Source organism: Rhinopithecus bieti, unplaced genomic scaffold (genome assembly GCF_001698545.2).
Source record: "Rhinopithecus bieti isolate Rb0 unplaced genomic scaffold, ASM169854v2 scaffold_11964, whole genome shotgun sequence".
In the NCBI taxonomy this organism is placed as follows: Eukaryota; Metazoa; Chordata; class Mammalia; order Primates; family Cercopithecidae; genus Rhinopithecus; species Rhinopithecus bieti.
Window position 1 is genome coordinate 7,877,181 of NW_016807677.1, and position 8,480 is coordinate 7,885,660.

An 8,480-nucleotide genomic window follows, 5' to 3' on the forward strand; every position below is an offset into this window, starting at 1 on the left:
ACAAAAAACCCCAAATCCCCATCAGTTCTATCCCAGTGCAGCCAGGATCCCACAGCAACCTCAGGGCCATGCTGGTGCTCACTGTGGTGAGGAACTGGTAGACAGCAAATTGGTGCTGGTATTGGGTATTTTATCACTCCACCCCACACCCCACTTCCCATTTGAGGGCTAGTAAATTAAAATCAACAGAGGAACCTCACGTTGCAGACAGGGAGTAGGAGGTGTGCACATAATGATGGGCAGAGTCAGGCTGTAGAGCCAGGGTCTTCCACTTTGGGGCATGTCCCCTTCTTGTTTAAGCATATTAAGAGAGGCATGATAACCAGGGATGAGAGTTTGACTCTGTCTCCCATTTCATATTACCAACCAGGGAAATATGAGCTCACAGGAAACACTACAAAAAAGGTATGGATAGACATACACCTTTTAAAATTATTGTCCAACCTTAAAAAAAAAAAAAATAAAGCTAATATTATTCATCCTTAAAAAAAAATCCTGAAATATGCCACATAGATGAACCTTGAAGATGTTATGCTAAATAAAGTAAGCCAGTCATAGAAGAACAAATACTGCATGATTCCACTTATGTGAGGTATCTAAAACAGTCAAACATGTAGAATCAGAGAGTGGAATAGTGATTGCTAGGTTGTGGTGCGAGTGGGAAATGGGAAGTTACTAACCAACAGGTATACAGTTTCAGTTTCAATTATGCAAAATGAGTAAGTTCTGGAGATCTGCTGATCAGCACTGTACCTAGGGTCAGCAGTACTATATTTACACACTTAAAGATTTGTTGAGAGAGTACAAGTGTTTTTACCATAATAATAATTTTAAGAAAGACTGCCAAGTGAATAAGCTATACCATATGCAATGAAATTCATGGCCTTAATAGGTCAAGCATTCATTACTAATTTATATTTTCAGAAAGATATAGAAGAATATTGTTGATTGAATTAGAAAAGCAGAATCAAGTGGAAAAATTGGGTGAGGAAAATATGGCTATTGAAATAAGAACTCCTTAAATGAATGTATTACAATATAGCTGAACAGTTAGTTTGCTATAAGATCAGGTTAAGAAACTCCTTCAAAAAGCATCAAAATGTAATACAAATATTAGAAATATAAAAGAGAAAACAAGTGATATGGAGGATGGAATGGAAGTGACACCATGCAAATCAAAGGTGCCCCTAGAAAGGAAAAAAATAAATAACTGGAAGAAAAGAAATATTTGTAAAAAGCATAAACAAAAATTTGATTGAATTTCAGGTTGAGAGAAATCATTGGGTGCTGAACAGGTTAGAAGATAAAACAAACAAAAGAACACCTGAAACATTATAGACATTAAGTACATAAAAAGCAAACAGAAAATTCTAGTTTCCACTGGGAAGTATCATATCACTTAAAAAAGAATAAGAATCAGAATGATGGTTTCCAGCTTCACCCATGTCCCTACGAAGGACATAAACTCATCCTTTTTTATGGCTGCATAGTATTCCACAGTGGATAGCATTAGGAGATAGACCTAATGTAAATGACGAGTTAATGGGTGCAGCACACCAACATGGCACATGTATACATGTGTAACAAACCTGCACGTAGTGCACATGTACCCTAGAACTTAAAGTATAATGATAATAATAAAAAGAATAAGAATCATGCTGACATTAGACTTCTTAATGACAACACTGGATGCAAGATAATGGAGTTGTCCAGCTAAAAAAGTTATATTTTTGATATATTTATGTAAACAATTATAAGTATTAGGATGTAATAAAGATATTCTCAGATGTACATGACCTCAGGCTTACTACATGTAAATCCTCTTTGAAGACTTGCTTGTAGGAAGTTCTCTGATTAGAGGAGAAATAAATACAGAAGAAAATGATAAAATATGTGAGATAAAAGGGTAAGTAACTTAGTAAAGTTCAATATTATTTCAAAAGAATGGACCAAAGAAAGTATTTTTATACTAATCTAGAACTAAGTTCTAGTTGATTAAAAACCATAGTTGGGGTGAGACGTAAATGTATTCATAACAATCTATTCAGAGCTGCTTGTCTTGGCAATCTGGGACCCCTGTATAATGAGATAGCCAAGAATAGGTAAGGAAACAGCCTGTTGCAGGAGAATGACCCTGGGGTGGGAATCAGGAGATCTGAGATTTACTTCTGTTCTGCCACTAATTTGTTGCATGCCCTTTGCAAAAAAACTTATCTCAATTATTCAGTTCTTTTTTCTTAAGTGTAGATGAGGCAGTTGGACTAGGGCTAAGTTCTTTTCAGTTTTCTTATTCTATGACATTCACACTTAATCTTTAATCAGAAGCAATGATATGGAGGTTTCTGTCTATATATGTTTTTTTAAAAATAGTATTATAATCATAAACAATAGTGGCCAGCAGTGATCCTTTTGGAATACTGAAGCTGAAACTCTTCTAAGTGCTTTTGTGAAAATATTATCTCAAAGTAAATGACATTTATCTCTCAATTAGGCAGTAAAGGACAGGAATGGAATTTACATTCTACTGTTTCGTGCTCATATTTTATTGACTTCATTAAACTTTGCATTTAAACACTGTATATGTCTGCAATTTATTAGAAAATTAAATGACAGTGACATTTGCTACACACAGATGAGATGGAAAGGTTACATTTGCATGAATCCCTGTTCCAGTTTTCAGTTTTAATTCTGAATTATAAGAGTCCTTTCTCTAGTCATTAACTCATTCTGGGCATGCATTTATTAGACCATAATCTGCTTGGAAATAGGAACTGTACCTGGTTTTCATGGCCCACAAGAAACATTCTGTAAACGGTTGAATGGAGGAAATCACTCAACCACATAGATGGATACTGCTTACTCCCATTCATGGTCTAATGTTAGTGCAGCCAGCCCTCTGTTGGTGTTGGTGGTCAGGTTCTGAAGTGCTTTTGGTCACCTCTTTCCTAGTTCCCTGTTCCAAACCTGTATCATGGTGGACACAAGCCACCTATACAACCCTTGTCACCTTCACTTTAAACAAATGACTCTTACATCTACTTCACTGAGAAAACTGAGGTCACACTCTTGGAATGATACTAACACTGGCTGACTTTGTGTTGAATACATTTTGGTGCTCTGTAGACATAGACAGTAAAACCCTCCTGCAATGCTAGTGAGGACAGCTGGTTGTCAATGAGTTCTAGCATCTGGGAACCCATGACCAGTCATGTTATACCTGAATGTAAGTTGTTGGGCGTCTTATTGTAGAGTATGTTCCTTAAGTGTTTACTCTATCTCACAGACCTGAACTCTTCCAACTGTATTTTTTCTTCCTTAGTGTGTCCACACACCTACTCATTCTTTCCTCCCTTTGGACAAGATCTTTCCATTCCACCAGTGCATTTCATCTCATCCCTCTTACCTTTCTCAGGACTTTGCTTTTTCTCTTGTGCCTTTAATTTCTCCTCTGCTGGTTCCTTTTCCTCAGTCCAATTCATTTATTTATTCATTCAATCAGATCAGATTAAATTATTCATCCTAATTCTTCACTCCTCTTTAATAGGGTTACGTGTCCCCCCTTTTACCATAAACTCTGTAATATTCTCTCACTCTCATTTTTCTGGGTCTGTTTTCTCATTTGAAAGATGAAGTGCTTGAGTAAGATCAAATTCTTATAGCTTTAATATTCTGTTACATACTTAATGGTTAATTAGCTGCAAAGATATGGACATTTTTATCTCTATATTGCATATGTTTTAAATTTAGTGTCAGAATCATAAATGATAGTAGTCAGAGTATATTTTCCTACCTCATTGATGTTTGGTTTGTTAGGTGACTGCTTTGACCAATGGAAAGTGCAAGGAAGTAATAGCCAGACCCAGTCAAGCCTCCAAGAAGCATGACATGCTTCTGTTTGCCTCTTTGCTTTCCAGTGGTCTCCTGTGAGAAGAACATGCCCCAGGTAGCCTCTTCTGTGAGAAGCACAGGGAAACACATGGTGGTGGAACTGAACACAACCCACAGCCTGGAGCTAAACCCAACCTAAGCCAGCCAAGCTCTTCCAAGATCACCCAAACTCAAGTTGACCCATAGATCCGTGGGCAAGGAAAAAAATGCCTGCTGTTTTAAGATCTCAAGTTTTAGGGTGATTTGTTATGCAGCATTATTGCAGTAAAAACGAACTAATACACTACCTAATCCCATTTTTCTATTCAACAATTATTTGTTGGGTAACTGATATATGCCACACGTTTATAATACAGGCTTCAGGGATACCACAGTTAATAAAATAAAGAAGACAAAAATAAAAGAACAAGATAATTTTGCATTATGACAAATTCTAGGAATAAGATAAGATCAGTGATGTGATAAACTGTGGGCTATGGAAGAGCGCACATTTCGTTTGGATGGTCAGAGAGAGCCTCCTCTGGGAAGGAAACATTTGAATGAGATGAATAACAAGGGAGAGGCTGCCAGAGGATGATCCAGTCACAGTGCATTCCTGCAGAAGAACCAGGGTGGAGGTCCTACGGTGGAAATGAGTTTGGCTTAGGAACAGATTTGAGTATATCTCAAATAACTGAAAACTATAAAATTAACATCAAAAATATTTGGAAGGCTGGAAGCTAGGCTGATATGTAGAAATAAAACCCAGCCTCAGGAAGCAGCTGAGCCAGACTCAAAAACAAGGGGGGCAGCAAAGAGTGATGGATTCTGGACTGGCCTTGCTGGCCACCAACTTGTCACAGGCCTCCAGGTTGGGGTGGGTCAGCTGGCTTAAATGTGCAGCTGGACAGGCAGCTGCTGTTTCACTGCATTGTCTCGCTGCATCTGTCTTCATTATCTGCATCCTATTTTGTGTTTCTTGGGCCAATGTTTTCCAATCTCAGAGATATTTTATATTGTTTTCACTGCATGCAAATCATTTCACAGTTTTCTGTGGAAAGCATTTGCTCCCTCCTTTCTTGTTTTTTTCCCATTATTTTAATAGAAGTCGTGTGCATACATGGTTTAAAGAGTCAAAGAACCCTGTAAGGTTTATTATAAAAAACAGCCACCCTCATGAGCAACACCCCCTGCTGACATTTCCCCATTCCAGAGGCACTTTCATCTTTTTTACATGATTGACATTTCACCTTCCTGTCCCTAAATAACATACTTAGTGCTACTTCTTGATTTACTACTTTCAGGTATTTTATATTGATTTCCCTCAATTGACTAGGAAGGCTTAGCTTTCTTCCTTCTTGCTTCTTTTATCAAACACCTTTCTATTCTATCCCATCACCATTTCCTCTTGGTATAATGTTATGACAATTTTGCTGAGCTTAATGTTTAGTTTGTGTTATTATGATCACAAAAATGCTTTTAATAGCCAAACCAGATGGTAAGATGTAATGACCTTTCCTTTCCGTAGTAGGCGGCTTCTAATATGGTCCCCAGTGATCTCTGATGCCTAGTATTCAAGGCCTTGTGTATTCCCCTCTCCTTGGGTGTGGACTGGGCTTATTGACTTGCTTCTGGCAATTAGAATACAGCAAAAACATTGGATGTCACTTTTGAGATGGGGCTGCATAAAGACCGGCTATCATTTTGGGCACTATCTTTGGTTTGCTCACTCTTAGTATGGTAGGTAGAGTTCTAAAGACATACCCCAAATTCTTACTCCCTGGTTATTCAATCAAACACTAATCTCAGTACTTCTATGAAGGGATTTTGCAGATGAAACTAAGGTTGCTCATCAGCTGACCTTGAAATGGAGAGATTATCTTGGATCATCCAGATAGGCCCAATGTAATCACATACACCCTTAAAAGCTGAAGAGCAAGGCAGGAGAATAAGTCAGAAGAAGAAGGCAGGAGCAGGAGACAAGAGGCAGAAAGAGAGATCAAAGAGATCAGAAATGTGAGGAAGCCTCAGCCTCTCATTCACTGGCTTTGCAGATGAAGGGGGTTACCAGCCAGGGAATGTGGGTGACCTCAGAAGCTGGACCCTGGTCAACGGTCAGCACTGACATGAGGACCTCAGTCCTACAGCCATGTGGAACTGAAATCTACCAACCACCTGAATGAGGCTGGAAGTGGATTCTCCCCCAGAGCCTCCAGATCAGAGCCCAGCCTGGCTGACATTGGTTTCAGCCTTTTGAGATCAGAGCAGAGCCTCTGAGCCTACCTGGACTTCTGACCTATGGAGCTGTGAGATCATAAGGGAGTGTTCTTTTAAGCTGCCAAAATTTGGGGAATCTGTTATAACATCAGTAGAAAGTAAATACATTATGGGAAGCCAGCTGTCAAGTTATAAGCATACAAAGGAAACTGGGGAAGTGATAATGTCAAGCATTCATTGTGATAAGGCTTATGTTATTGAATAAAATTTTCTGAAAGGATTACATGAACAAGGTCATTCACTTACCCAGCAAGCACTTACTGAGTGCACTCTGGGGACATGGCCCTAAATAAGACAACATTCCCGTTTTCATGGAACTTACATTGTAGTCAGAAAAGAGAGTGGGTGACTATGGTTTATTTTTGTGTTCTGTTCTTTCAACTCTACTTATAATCGGGGGAGAGATTTCATCACCTTTAGCCTCATACTTTTAGGAAAATTCCAAGATTATTTGACAAGCATTTAATAAACACCTACTAAAGCCTCAGATTGTGCCAGGTCCCTTGCACCAAATGTGTGGTCAACAATGATTCCTGTCCTCACGGATCTTACATGAGGAGAAGATGGCATATGTTGAAGTGCATAGCTACTATGCAATGGGATCTGTGCAGGAGACAGGCATGTTAGCCAAGGGGGATGGGTTTAGGTTTCTGGAGCATCGGTTGAGGTGCACGATAATGAGATGCTTTCTATTTAGCAAACACTGTCTTTTTTCTCTTTGTCTCTGAAAATAACAAAAAGGGCCATATTTTCTTCTCATTCTCTTATTTCTGATTACAGGGAGCAGATCTCAGAGAAAGGTAAGAGTGCATTATCCTTGAGCATTGCCTGCATTTTTTATTTCTGTTTGTAAAAGTCAGAGATCTATCAGGTATTTGACCTTGAGCTGGCCAGATGTGTTTGTTCAGTAGGAGAAGATTAAGATTTCCTAAAAGCCTTGGTTGCTTTTTTTTTTTTTGTTCCTGAGCACTATGATTTTCTGGCATGTGCTATTCCCAATGTAATCTCATTATCATTACTCATTTACTAATTTAGCGAGGGACCATTTAGCTCAGGGGAACCCTATGTGTATTTTAAAAATAGCTACACATTCAGGTTGCTTTGATCTTGTAAAGAGAATGGAAAAGGAAGCTCTTCGTTTTATATGTTGAAATAACTGATTTGAAATCAACCTGTTTTCCTTTATATACAAACATGTGTGTAGACATATGTAACCTGTATAGAAATGTGTTTTCTATGTTTGCATACAGACCTCACAGTGGGGTTTTTTCTTTTTTTGTAAAATACTGCTGTTTGGTTTTCTCATTAAGATTCAAAGAGCTTCACATTTGTAACTCTTTTTTTTATTGATTCAATCAACAATCAACTGCTATATACCTAACACTATGACAATTTTGAGGATATAAACATGAGCATGAAAGAGACCTCAAGTAACTCAGCTTGGTTGAGAAGCAAACACCTGGATTAATTTCTGGAGAAGGTGAATGGGTAAGAAATCCCTTTCCTTTGACAGAAGCTGAACCAGTGACATGATGATGTACCAACCTCTATCACAAATATAATTTCAGGTTGGGACATAGCTTTTCTCCTGCAGGAGTGCCTCCCTAGGAACAATAGAATTGAGGTAAATAGAATTCTATTAGAATGAATTAGGCAGGAACTGGGAGTGAAAATTGGATGGGAAATCCTGTTTAAATAAACTATATTAGGCCAAGCACAGTGGCTCATGCCTGTAATACCAGCACTTTGGGAGGCTGAGGCAGGAGGATTGGTTAAGTTCAGGAATTCAAGACCAGCCTGGGCAACATTGTGAGACCCTCATCTGTACTAAAAATAATAATAAAAAAAATTAGCCTGGCATGACTACGTGCACCTTTAGTCCCAGCTATTCTGGTGGCGGAGGTGGGATTACTTGAGCCCAGAAGATTGAGGCTTCAGTGAGCTGTGATTGTATCACTGCACTCTACTCTGAATGTCAGAGCTAGACCCTGTCTCTGAAAAAAAGAAAAAGAAAAAGAAATAGAACCTGTATTCATTAAGGTAATGCTATCTATTATTAAAAAATGTGTAATTACTCACATAGGATAAAAGTGTATTCCTCAATCATGTCCAAAGTAACTGTACCTCACTGATGGAGGTTTTCCTCCATGCAGTGACTCAGGAATCAAAGCTTCTTCCAGCTTGTAGCTTTACCCACTTCAGCACTGTTTTACTTTCTTTTTTTTTTTTATTATTATACTTTAAGTTCTAGGGTACATGTGCATAACGTGCAGGTTTGTTACATATGTATACTTGTGCCATGTTGGTGTGCTGCACCCATCAACTCGTCAGCACCC